The 11952-nt window shown below is 49.0% G+C and overlaps 1 pseudogene; it reads left to right on the forward strand.

Annotated features, from left to right (window-relative positions):
• The first annotated feature begins 1112 nt into the window (after window positions 1-1112).
• LOC136544201 (serine carboxypeptidase 1-like) lies at window positions 1113-7354 on the forward strand (annotated as a pseudogene).
• The last annotated feature ends 4598 nt before the right edge of the window (window positions 7355-11952 follow it).

Here is an 11952-nt window from a genome sequence, read left to right on the forward strand (position 1 = left end):
CTTAGGTTGTGTACTTTGCATTCTTAGTTTAGCTTGCTAGACTAATGATATGTTTGGAACCTAGGTTGCATAATTCTTTTGCGGTAGAGATAGCAACAGACCTAGCAAAATCTTAGATTACTTTCTTGCATATGTTTTGACTTGGTGAAAGTTATAGGCCATACTCCCTCCATCCTGTAATAGCGTATTCTGGCATTTAAAATTTGTCCTGAAATATAAGGGATTTAGGGAACAAAAAGATAATGTTTACTAAATAGAAATACTTGATTCGGTACTTGACATATTTTTGTATAAGGGAACTGAGTGTCCACCTTTAATTATGGGAAATTGGATTTCAATAAATTAGAAAGTTAAATGAGGGGTACATGCGTCTACTGTACACTCCTTTATTTTGTTTTAAAATAGCTAGAATGCGCTATATTTCATGACTTAGTAGAAGTTCGTCTAATTCACTCCTCTCGTACTCCCTTTGAAAGGGTATTCTTAATTGATTCCGATTGTGACATCCTATGCTGATAGGTTGGAAAGATAACAAACCATGCGACATTGCGACCTATGGTGGCATTTCTAGTACTTTGTTTATTTATGTGGTGCATGTGTGTCTTCCAAACGATACTCTCTCTCCATTAATCCTACGACCAGGGGTACACAGAACAGATGCAAATTGCCATCGAGTACCTCCCAAATCATGCTTTTGTGAATGGAGAATGGATCAGATCGAGGTGGGGAACGGACCAAAGACTACACTAACAACAAATCCTAACGGCCGCGCGCTTTCTACTACTAATCTACGCGCATATGCTCGCTCTCAGTAGCCGGCAACATGTCCGAGTAGGTAACCTTGGAGGGAGAGAGAGATGCTATTGCGAGCTCTGCCAACTCTCCAGGATGGTCAGCATAGAACGGCAGAAAATACAAGGCGGACGGCTAACAGCTGCACGAAGCGCTTGACGACAACTCGTTTGCACTCGGAACATAGCTACCGAAGCATCCAAAACTGATCTTTGAAAAAGAAATTCTCAGTCCTTCATCATCATATCAGGGGCTTATATAAATCCCTGCCAAGCGACATGTAAATCACGCACAGACACACATTTCATCGTAGAGATATGATGAGGAACAATGCTACTGCATCCCTCTTCTACTTTTTGCTCATCATTTGCGCCGCTGCATTGCACGCAGATGCGTCCCAAGAGGACCGACTGAGAGAGTTCATCAGGTCTAGGAGGAACGCTCCTAGTGACAATAAGGGCAGTTTTAAGGTGAATGACATACTATGCCACAGGGTTGCCAGCAGCCTCCTGAGCACAAGCTACTCCGACAGTGAACAGAGTGCCCTGAAAGCGGCTGACAAGATCACTGCGCTGCCGGGGCAACCAGAAGGCGTCGACTTCGACCAGTACGCCGGGTACGTGACTGTCGACGAGGAGAATGGCCGGGCACTCTTCTACTACTTCGTGGAGGCGCCGCAGGATGCCTCGACAAAGCCGCTCCTCCTGTGGCTTAACGGAGGTTAGGAAGATAATATATATACTACTATCTTAAATTTTACAGCGTTTGGAAAAGACTAGAGCTATCCATTTGGATAGATTAGATGGCTATAAAATAAGAAAAACCAATACAGAAGAACTTAAGTTGTGGACCGGAGCCTAAATTGTGTGGGACACGAAGTAGATCTAAATGAAATCTTAAGGGTAGAATAGTAGTTTCGCGTCTCATAAGTTGCTCCTTTTATCTCCCAGTGTGATCTCTGGTTCTCTCGTGTCTCCTGCAGCACCCTCCCTCTTCGAGCGCGGCCAGCGCGGCAGCCTCCGGCGGACGCGGCTGGCAGGCCACGGGGTCCCGCCGCGTGCGGCCCCTGGTGGGCGGTCTCCGCAGCCAAATACATGCATCCAACAAGTCCCCTTGGCTTCAAGTTCAGGCGCTGTTGGAGACAGAAGAGCATGGCCGAGGCAGAGCAAGACGCAGATAGGGCCGCAACAAGGCCGAGCATGCCGGAGGCGGAATACATGAGTAACATAACATGACAGTGTTGCAGCATACCCTTGGGATGAAGTCATGCGAATCCGTTCGAAATGAGTGTGCGATGAAAACAGAAGGGTGGTCGAGTTTGATGTGCTCACTAAAATGTTTGAGGCGACGTCTTTAATGGCCATGACCTGATCTAGTGCTTCCGAGGGATGTGCGGCGCATCAGACAGACGCCAATATTCTCTACTTGGCCGCAGATGTATGAATCGTGGAGGCCAAATAAGTGCATGTAGGTGACAGATCGGAAGCAGCAGATCAGCGATAGGAGGAGGCAGGCTACCCAGCCCCTACCGGCCAAGTTGATGACCTGCAGGAGCTCGTGCAGGTGGCCGGCGGTGATCCCAGGTGATGGCCCCCCAACAAACGGTCGGTGGCAAGCTCCTCCAGTTAACCGGTGCTGATCCCCAAACAGGCGGGCGCCTGGTGAGCCCCCTACAGGCTTGAGGCGGCGGCGAGCCTTTCCCCAGATGCGTGCGGCGGTGCGGCTTTTAGTTCTTCGTCAGTTCGTCAGAAAGAAATAAAGATGTCGGGCAAACTTAAAATAGAATGACCAAATTATCCTTATTTATTTTTAATTAACGAAAAAACTCCACAGTGAGGAACCACGGGTTCCTCCCAAGCACCGTAACAAACCACTTATTCTTATCTCTTCTCTGAAGTTCATGCATGCATGCTACTGCTCCATGAATAGCAGTGATGAGCACATTTAGTTTGCCCGTACTGCTAGACAACACTGGGTAAAAATATAATTAACCTTGTAATTAACCGTCCACTACAGGGCCAGGATGCTCGTCGCTTGGCTACGGAGCAATGCAAGAACTCGGCCTCCGTGTAAATAGCGACAACAAAACGCTGAGTAGAAACAAGAAAGCTTGGAACAATGGTAACTTGTACCTGCCTTTCTTTTGCTTAAGCTGGAAATTCAGCGACAATTTGTATATATTTGAAATGAAACTCTCTCTAACGGGATAAAAAAAACTTATACAGTGGCTAATGTGATCTTCTTGGAATCGCCGGCGGGTGTTGGATTCTCCTACTCCAACACATCCTCTGACTACGACCTCAGTGGAGACCAAAGGACAGCTGATGATGCATATTTGTTCTTGATTAACTGGCTGGAGCGCTTCCCTGAATACAAAAGCCGTCCATTCTACATCTCCGGGGAGGCGGGGAGAGCTACGCCAGACATTATATATGTACCTGAACTTGCTGCCACCATCCTAATCCAGAATTCCTACAATAGCAAGACGGCCATTAACCTACGGGGCATCTTGGTACCTGATCGATTTTTTCTTAGTTAATTGAAGCAGGTTATAATTAACTTTATAATATCCTTATTAATTAATGGGTATAGATGTATCCTTTTCCTGAAATCCATATCTGGACTCGGATAGGAACTTCAAGGGTGCAGTTCAGTACTTCTAGAGCCATGGGTTGATGTCAGACGAGGCATTTGCCAACATAACCAGGCACTGCATTTCTGACCATTCAGATGGTGTGGCATGCATTGGCGCCATGGGTGCGGTTGCACAATTTGATCCTTACAACATATATGCTCCAATCTGGATTAGTGCAGTCAACGGAACATACTACGTACGTAAGAGGCGTACGTAAGAGGCGTTGTAACTGTAGGATCATCTACGAATAGATCTAGCACTACCAGAAACGTTAAATTTATCGAGTGTTTTTGTGTTTGCCGAGTGTTTTCTCTCGGGCACTCGGCAAACAAGTTCTTTGCCAAGTGCTGCCATTAAAACACTAGGCAAAAAAAAAAACACTCGGTAAAGAAGTGGTTTGCTGAGTATAAAAAAAACACTCAGCAAAGATGGGGTTTGCCGAGTGTTTTTTTTACACTTGGCAAAGGAAAAAATATTTTTTCTAGGAAAGAAAGAGAAGAAAAAAATGAAAAAAAAACTTTGCCGAGTGTCTAGATCTAGGACACTCGGTAAAGTAAAAAAAATTCTAGGAAAGAAAGAGAAGAAAAAAATAAAAAAAAATCTTTGCCGAGTGCCCAGATCTAGAACATTCGGCAAAGTAAAAAAAAATATTTTTTCTAGGAAAGAAAGAGAAGAAAAAAATTAAAAAAAATCTTTGCCGAGCGCCCATATCTGGGACACTCGGCAAACGAAAAAAAAATCCTTTTTAACCCCAGCGCCGCGGGCTCCCCTTCTCCCCGTGCCGTCCGCACGCCCCCTCCCCTTCTCGCCCCCTCCCCGCGCACCTCCCTCACGCCGCCCCCTCCTCTCTCTCGGCCCCAGCGTGGCCCCGCCCTCCCTTCCTCCCTCTCCGACGCCGGCGCGGCCTGCCCTCCCCTCCTCCCTCGCCAGCGCGGCCCGCCCTGCCCTCCTCCCTCGCCGGCGCACCTCCCTCCCTCCTCCACCGCCTCCACTAGATCCGGCCTCGGCGCGGGCGGATCCGGTGACAGTGGCACACGGGGAGGCCAGACCCGGCCCCGGCCCCGGCGCGGCCACCCCCTCCTCTCCCTCTCTTCTCACCGCCGGCGCCCCTCCCCCTCCTCTCCCTCCTCTCTCTCTTCCCCGGCGGCGGATCCGGCGTGGCCGCCCCCTCCTCTCCCTCTCTTCCCACCGTCGGCGCCCCTCCCCCTCCTCTCTCTTCCCTGGCGGCAGATCCGGCCCGGCTGCCCCCTCCTCTCCCTCTCTTCCTCGGATCCGGCGGCCGCTCCCTCCTCTCCCTCTCTTCCCCGACGTGGCGGGTGGTGGCGTGGTGGTGGTGGTGGGCGGCGGTGGCGTGGTGGTGGTGGCCGGCGGTGGCGGGCGGCAGTGGCGTGGTGGTGGCTCGTGGCCGCCGGATCCGGGTGGCTTTTTTTTGTGGTAGCTTTTTTTATTTTTTGAAAAAATGTTTGCTGAGTGTATTTTGGGCGCTCGGCGAAGTCTTTGCCGAGTGTCCGACAAAAAACACTCGGTAAAGTCTGTTTGCCGATAAAAATTCACCGAGTGTTGTTTGCCGAGTGTGACAATTGGCAAACCCTTTGCCGAGTGTTTTGTGGGCTTTGCCGAGTGCCAGGGGCACTCAGCAAATCTCCTGATTCCCGTAGTGTAGCGGGTGAAACCTTTCTATTTGATATAGAACACATAGATTCGTCCTAGAACATGAACAAGAGAGAAGAGAGAGGATGAGAGAGGGGAGGTGTTACCGACCATCAGTGGGCTTGGTGGAGGAGCTGGCCATGGCGTCGGTGAAGAAGGCCCTGTTGAGTTGGGGTCGATGGAGAGGGGCGATGATGGCGTCCAGGTGGCGGCGAATTGAGGAGGACGGTGGCGGCGCTTCCCGCCGCTACTGCACTCCCTTAGATCGAATTAGGGTTGTGTCGGTGGGGTACTGTGGTTGCGGTCAACCTCGTACCGCGAGTCGCAGTTCCCCACCTCTTTATATAGCACAGTGCGATGGGGCCACCAACCATGTAGGGTTGGCCACCCCCGATCAGGGCGCGGGATCCAGGCCCAAGTTGGCTGTTGGGCCAATCTTGGTGGAGAGATCAACCTAACAAGCGATTCATAATGTTTCACTTCACGAATTTTAGTTCTGCTAAAATTTTTGTTCTATATATAGTAAATCACTAACCGTTGTTTTAATTGCAGCGATTTATACACCTATGTCTACCTCAATGACCCAGCAGTGCAGAATGTTTTCCACGCTAGAATGACAAATTGGTCAGGATGCGCGTAAGATCTTTTGATTGCATTGGACCCATAAACACCGATGCAATGTAATATCAGTGAGCTAATTACAAATTATTCACCTCAAGCTCGTGTGGTTTGTGCAGAAACTTGAACTGGACAGATGCACCGATTTCCATGGTGCCAACAATCTCATGGCTAATTGAGAAGGAGTTACCTGTCTGGATTTTTAGGTAATTTATTAGTGGCAACAGACTATCCAAAGAACATATAATATATGTATCATAATTCATACAAATGAAAATAACGCGATTATGAAAAAATTTCAGTGGCGATTTTGATTCTGTATGCCCTAAGAGTGTATTCTTTACATCAATACAAAATATTTGCTGCGGAAGACACTATAAATATTACTTTTGTATAGAACTTATATTACCTCCATGTTTGCTGTCCCGCCGGTATCCCCGCCTCGTCCACGGGTGGCAAGAGGCCCATGCCTCTGCTCCCCTTCATTATCCATGGGACCATTTGGATACATATCTAGCCCAAGAAAATGCGTGCCTTTGGAGCCCCATCCTCGCCATTCCCCGCGGCTTAGAAAAAACGTCTCTAGACTCAGTGATTATTTTCCCCATGGCTGTCGCGGTCTCTGGCGAGCGAGAGCCTAGGCGTGGCACCGCCGCAACCGTTCGTCGTCTGCTCACCAGTCCATGTCACCTCGTGCCTCCCATGATGACTAGTGTTTCAGCGCACCCTTCTCCAACTCGATGCAGCGCCCTATCTCGCCGCCAGTGCACCACGCATGCTCGGAATGTCGCCGGGAAATCGAGCCGCCCACCGCCGCGCCGTCCGTTGCCCCTCCGCCGTTAAGAACTCATTGTCGCTCGCGATTCGCCTTGAGGTAAGGTCGTAATGAAGCAGTAGATTCCATCCTTGCCCTCTCCTCGTCTTCTACAGCACGCTCACCGTGGCAGAAGTAGCTCTACTACGTCCAAGCAGCCAAAACACGATGGCCGCCATCTCCAGTCTCCGGGGGACGACGGGGACCCCACAGCCGAGTTCGCTGGGGAGCGCTCCACCTTCCCGTGCCTTCTTGAAGCCAACCGAGGTCTGTGTGCCTTTTCAACATGATCCCGGCGAGCTCACGTCGCCGGCAATGGCGTTCTACATTGCCTGTCTCCTGTTCTGGCTGGCCAACCCCAAGCTCCCTCAGCCATGCAACCCGAGATCAACGTTTTCCAGACTTTTGAGCACGTGAATAATCTTGTGGTTGGAAGCAGCATTTTTGAATTTTTTGTTTGTTTCCTAAATTTCTGATTTGTTTTAGCTGGACGAGATTTCAATCTCCGCATCTTCCAAATTGTTGTCGAGAATTTTCTCCCCGCGGGGGAGAGGATGTCACATACTAGGTGAGAAATCCCCTTTGTTATTTAAAACCATGTGCATTTCTCTCCCTAGCATCCAAAGGAGCCCTTACTGGATGTCTTATTTCCTATGAAAATCATATGCGAATCTCCATAAGAATAAAGCCTTATATAGGTTTGTAATAAGCTTGAACAACTCATGACTTGTGATGACAATGCTCGTAGGTCGGAGGATATGTTCAACAATACGAGGAAGGATTCACATTTGCCTCTGTCAGAGGAGCTGGTCATCTGGTTCCCACTTTCTGTTCTGGAGCCGTAATTCCTAATAAATATATAGAATGTCTGCTCAATGGCACTCAATAAGCAAGAACTACGAGGTTGAACGGTGTTGGCACTATCCATTTAGGGCCTGTTTGATACCCCTCTGATTATAACAATCGGATTATATAATCAAATTTTGGTTCAAATGAGATTGATTATATGATGAATTATTATAATCAAACCTCTTGATTACCATAATCCCATAATCCTGGTGAACCAAGTTATAGAGGATTATGGGTGTTGAAAGTCCAACTTGTCCTCCAATTGATTATCCAACTTACCAAACTAAAAAGGATAAAATAGGAATTTCCCACTTTAACCAAATCAAAATCAATCACCATAATCCATTGAGCCAAACACTCTGATCATTATAATCCATAATCCAGATTATAATAATCCTATGTATAATCCAAATTATAATAATCAAGACGTGATCCACATAGGCCCTTAGTATTACTTTATTGATAGGGTGAGTGCGTGCGTGTTGTGTGCGTTTACGTTGTATTGTGTAATTCTAAAAAAAAAAAGTTCATGATATCTTTCCCTTAGTGGACATGGATTCTGTGTTCGTGGTAAGTCTAGAAGTGAATATAGTGCGCAAAGATTGTGTCTCATGCATGCGAGATTATATATAGTACACTCTTTTAAAAAAAATATGGCACGATCTCTGCGTTTTGCATTAAGGTAGAGGAAGAAACAAGACAGTTTTGCCCCACATGGCTGCATATCATCCTCAAGAGCAGGGGACAAACAAACAGCTCAAAGATCAAAATAAAATTAAATCACTTTCCTTTACGAGTTTCAAAAGTCCTGCTGCCGATGCTCTAATGCTCTATGAGTGTGTTTAGTTTCATGGCTATCCCTCTAGCTAGGTTCCATTAACCCAACTTGGACCTGTTTGGTTGACTGAACAGGTCTCTTAACCAGACCCCTGGAAACCAAGGGGGTGAGCATTTTCGCTTAGCCAGGCCTCGTCTAGCTAGCGCTCGCACCCGCTCCCCTCACCTCCCGTAGAGACGACAACACGCATGCCTATACGGGCAATACCGACGTCCCCTTCGACCTCGCGCGGCAGTGGGCAATACTAACGCTCTACGAGGCATTGTAGTGGGCTCGCGCACCGGTGATCCCACGTGACAGGGGGCTCGCATGGCAAGGGCCCTGCACGGGGTGGCGTGGAGGAATCATGCGGTTTCGGGCTCGTACGCCAGGTGCTCTGCGGCGGAGGTCTCACGCGGTCGTGGGCTCGTGCACCAGGTGCCCTGCGGCGGAGGTCTCACGCGGTCGTGGGCTCGTGCACCAGGTGCCCTGCGGCGGAGGTCTCGTGCAGTCGTAGGCTCGTGCACCAAGGGCCCGCGGCGGAGGTCTCGCGCGGCGTAGAGATGGGGCCACGCAGATGTGCCGTGCGGAAGGGGGTGCGCGGCACGGTGGTCTGCTGCCGTGCTCGGCGAGGTGCTTGCTGCTTCCCACCGTTGAGCAGGCCCAGCACCTATATTCGACAAAAATCCTCAATGGGGTAAACTTACCCTCTCAAAGAATATGTGATTCTATGCAAAGTAAACCAAACAACCAAACACATCGTTTGCTAGTCAGGCTTTGACAATACATGCAATTCCAAAACAGCTAGCTGTCGCCTTGGTGGGAGTAGGCCTAGGCTGCCCAGGCTTGGATGGCTAGCCAAGCCAGAAGCAAACTATGAAACCAAACACAACTTATATGCCTTCTTTTGTTCATAGTGCCGCCATTAGAGACGTTAAGTTCTCATTTTGGAAACTTCTCTGGTTTCGTTCTTTGCACATATTAGACATGGCGTAGATGCATAGGCCATTGACTTTTTTGTCCTATGGTACTGCCTTCAATGCAACTTTCCATTGGCTAAAACTACTATACTCGTACCTTTTACAGCCGCGTGGTAAGTCACGTCGTAGTCCAATTTCGGTCTCGGCAGTAAGCTGTCGACAGTAATGGTCATAGCCTTCACCGTCGGCATCTGGGACCGACTGCGGTGTACACTAACACCGCCGATTGGCTTATAATCCATCCGTGATTAGGTCTTTACTTCTGTTGCATTGGAGTATGACCCGACTGTGGATGTACACTAACACCACCGCATTGGCAAATGATCCGCCTGTGTCGAGGATATTAAGACCATCATGTGGGCACATAAACCGCCTATATAGTGGTCACCAGCACCGTCGCCTTGTACTTCGACCCGACTGTCAGTGGTGCGGGTTCACTGTCGGTTCGACGGCCGAGACGCCTGTGTAGAGAATAACACCATCGTTGCTCACTACTACACAAACTTTACTGGAGGCGGGCGTTTTCGGTTTCCCGCGGCGGACGGCTTTGCCCGCCGCGGTTAACCGATTTACCGCGACGGGCGGTGTAACGTGCCCGCTGCGGTAAATATACTTTTACCACGGTGGGCATGTTACACCGCCCGCCGCGGTAAATTATTTTACCGCATCGGACATATTTTGTGGCCCGCCGCGGTTATGTTCATTAGCCGTGACGGGCTTTATTATTTGTCCGCCTTGGTAAATTATTTCCTGAATTAAAAAAATACAGCAGGCATATAAATTCAAATTCAAATCACATCCAGATTTCATAGATTAAACTTAAAAAGTATGCAGGCATTACACATGAGATAATATACATATATATACATTCACTTAGTGACCCTCGAGGCCTTGGCTGCACCATTGAAACAAAATACAGGTTACGGCGAGAAATAATAATACTAGCTAGCTACCCACTTATCTCTACAGTTATGTCTTCGACTTACCCAAAGTGGTAGGCAGCTAGGATACACCCATTTTCCCTGATCTTCTTCATTGCTCCTAGTATGTATCTTGAAATGTTCAACTTCTCATTGTCCATCAGTTTCTTCCTGTGCGCCTCTCTCTGTCGCTTGGTCAAGTCTTTCATGGTTGGATGATTGTCATCTAGGTGGTAACCAATGATGATTCTTTGAGCAATATGCATTGGAGATAGATAGATAACATCAATTTTTAGTTCCTTGGATATATAGGCCATCAACCTGCAAGGACAAGCCATCGTGGCATATATAAGTAGTCTTGACCGATTCAAAGGCAGGTGATATGTGAAACTCGCAATTCATCACTTACATAGAGAACAAGGTGACTTGGGCGATGTCAAGGTCTTGTTCCCGCAGTAGTCTGTACATGTCGTGGAAGTCCACGGGGAGTTCTACATCATTGCCGGGCAAGTGGAAGTACTCCGTCACAACCTTGACTAGAAAACCATGCAGGCCAGCTTTTGCCGCTTCCATGTACCAGAGATGAAACCTCCTTGTCTCCCACCTTTCCTCGTCGACGAGTTGGGCCTTGGTTATCATGAACTTCTCATGCTCGTAATGGCCAGTGCAGTCATCCGATTCAGGAAATAGATGGAAAGGTGATCTCGGCCTGGGATAGAAATGTTAGTACCATATTATGGCAAAGAAAAGTTATTAGCAAATTATGCTCGCCGCTACCATACCTTTCAAACTCAAGTGAGTATGTGAGCTGCCCTTGGTCGCCTTTAGTCTTCGCCGGCGGTGGAGGACAGTGGCTTGTGCTCGCAATGGCAGCAGGCGGTGTCTTTGCCGCCGGTTCCTCCATGCCTCCCGGTCCTTTGCTCGTGCCCTTAGACGAACTGCCGGGAGGTGGAGGTGGACTTGTTGTTGGAGGAGGAGAACGAGGGTGAGGGCTTATGCCTCCCGGTCCTTTGCTCGTGCCCTTAGACAGACTGCCAGGAGGTGGAGGTGGACTTGTTGTTAGAGGAGGAGAACGAGGGTGAGGGCTTGTGCCTCCCGGTCCTTTGCTCGTGCCCTTAGACGGATTGCCGGGAGGTGGAGGTGGACTTGTTGTTGGAGGAGGAGAACGAGGGTGAGGGCTTGTGCCTTGGGGTGAGTTCCTTCCCTTGTCATCCCCGCCATTGCCTTCGTCATCGCCATCGCCGTGATCCGGATCATCAGGGGGACAAGATTCAGCAACGGATGGTTGTGATGCTGGTGTCGCCGTCAGCGTAGAAGTCAGCATCGAGAGAATGATCTCTATGTCGTCCTTGTTCCATAGGACTTCGGAACCCAAGGCAGCTCCAAGGATCATTACCCCTTCTGCAGTTGGATATTCTATTTCAAATTCTTCGTATTTGGTCGCATACCATGTAAGTATCATGGCAGCATAGTTGGCAGGGATCTGGTCTTGGTTGAAATCTTTGATATCTTCTTTGGGGTGCATGTAGCCCTTACCCACGGTCAACTTTTTCGCCCTACCGAATGGGATCGTGAGGTGGACGTGCATGGGTTCCCGGATGTCGTCGATGGGGTGCCTTGGGTGATCCTCGATCATCAGCAGTGGCTGCCCTTATGTCTGCCCTTGTGGAACTTGAGGCACGGCCACACCAACCTGGCGAAGCATCTATGACCTCATCGACACCATATCTGGGTCATTGCTCGTGAAGGCTTCTTTTATGGGCCTTGGGCGAACCTCGAAGCTGTCCATGGATTTAGCAGCCTCGATGAGAGCCCTCTCCACCTCCTCGAACTTGGGCTCATTGAACTTGCTCACGCCTTCCTTGAGCTTCTTTGGC

Source organism: Miscanthus floridulus, chromosome 3, assembly GCF_019320115.1.
Source record: "Miscanthus floridulus cultivar M001 chromosome 3, ASM1932011v1, whole genome shotgun sequence".
Classification (NCBI taxonomy): Eukaryota; Viridiplantae; Streptophyta; class Magnoliopsida; order Poales; family Poaceae; genus Miscanthus; species Miscanthus floridulus.